The sequence below is a fragment of the Penaeus vannamei genome, chromosome 28 (genome assembly GCF_042767895.1).
Source record: "Penaeus vannamei isolate JL-2024 chromosome 28, ASM4276789v1, whole genome shotgun sequence".
Taxonomy (NCBI): Eukaryota; Metazoa; Arthropoda; class Malacostraca; order Decapoda; family Penaeidae; genus Penaeus; species Penaeus vannamei.
The window spans coordinates 8,910,506-8,911,909 of NC_091576.1; the positions used below are offsets into that span (position 1 = coordinate 8,910,506).

Genomic DNA, 1,404 nt, shown 5'->3' on the forward strand with positions numbered 1-1,404 from the left:
GCAGCACACTCTGGCTTAGCTGACTCTCCTTTGAAGATGGACGCAAGGCAAACGAAAATTGCAACTCGAGGCCGCATCATTGGGATGAGGGAAAGTGGTCTCTCTCCCAGTGAAATTTCCAGAGAGTTGGGTATCTCACGATCTGTCGTTTACAGGTGGATAAGGAGATGGGAGGAGGAGGGTACCCTGAATGACCGCTCTCGTTCCGGTGCTCCACGGAGAACGACCGCAGACCAGGATGCTCAAATCCGGGAGACGGTGGAGGCGAACCCCTTCGCCAATGCGGTCAAAATCCAAGAAGAACTACAGCTCCCAGTAACAAGTCGCACGGTGAGAAAGTGATTGCACGCAGATGGGATTCATCACCGTACACCAGCTGTGAAAGAGAGGTTGACCGAACGTCATCGCCAAGGTCGTCTCCAATTCGCCCAGCAGCATATCGACAAAGATCTGGATTACTGGGGAAGAGTTATCTGGACTGATGAAAAACTTTTTGTTCCACCGCGCACGGGAAGCTTCATTGCTGGAGGAGAGATAACACAAGGTATGTAAATATAACCTTTTTCACCTTGCATTTTATTGTATCATGATGTATAGAAAAGATAAGTCTACAGATTATTGCCGTATGTCGTTATGTTCATGTTCTAATCTCCCTATAATTTCCAGATATGATAGACAAAATATCTATGAAACTGCGAGAAGTGGACACGTGACATGCAACATGTGGGGGTGGATCTTCCTGCATGGAGTTGGCGAGCTTGCAGAAATAGACGGAAGATTCAATTCCGAGAAATATATAGAATTGTTGGAAGAAGTGTTTCTCCCGTCGGTACGGAGCTATGCTTTGCCGTTCCCAGAAACAATCATTGTAATGCAGGATAACTGCCCCATACACACTTCGAGGGTAGTTACGAGATGGTTCCAAGACCAAAACCACCTGGAGGTCTTACCCTGGCCAAGCAAAGCATGTGACCTGAACCCCATAGAAAATGTCTGGGCAAATATTGTTAACGTCTGGGAAACGGCCAATGAAAGAACCTCTCAACAGTTAATACAGCATGCAAAGAGGGAATGGGAGGTAATGCGGAGGAAACCGGAACTAATCTATAAGCATGTCGCTTCTGTCCCGGAAAGACTACGATTAGTAATAGAAAATAATGGAGGTTGGACAAGATTTTAATAAAAACGAATTGTTCTAGTTGGTATGATTTTTCCTAATATTTGCTCTTTTCTACATAATACTGATTTTCTTTAATAGTGAAAATGCAACTAATTATATTCAAAACTTTCTACCATTTGGTCAGTTCATACAAGGAAAAAGTATTTCGGTTATCAAATACATTTTGTATAATTTAGCGCTGAACGTGGTTCCTAATGTTCCAAATGTAAGACCAATAATCCTAA

General features: G+C 43.4%; 1 long non-coding RNA gene across 1 annotated transcript; it reads left to right on the top strand.

Moving 5' to 3' along the window:
- Positions 1-319: 319 nt before the first annotated feature.
- Positions 320-1,195, top strand: LOC138866999 (uncharacterized). Its single transcript, XR_011399704.1, has 2 exons — positions 320-544; positions 667-1,195. It is a non-coding gene; the product is annotated as an uncharacterized lncRNA (long non-coding RNA).
- Positions 1,196-1,404: the final 209 nt, after the last annotated feature.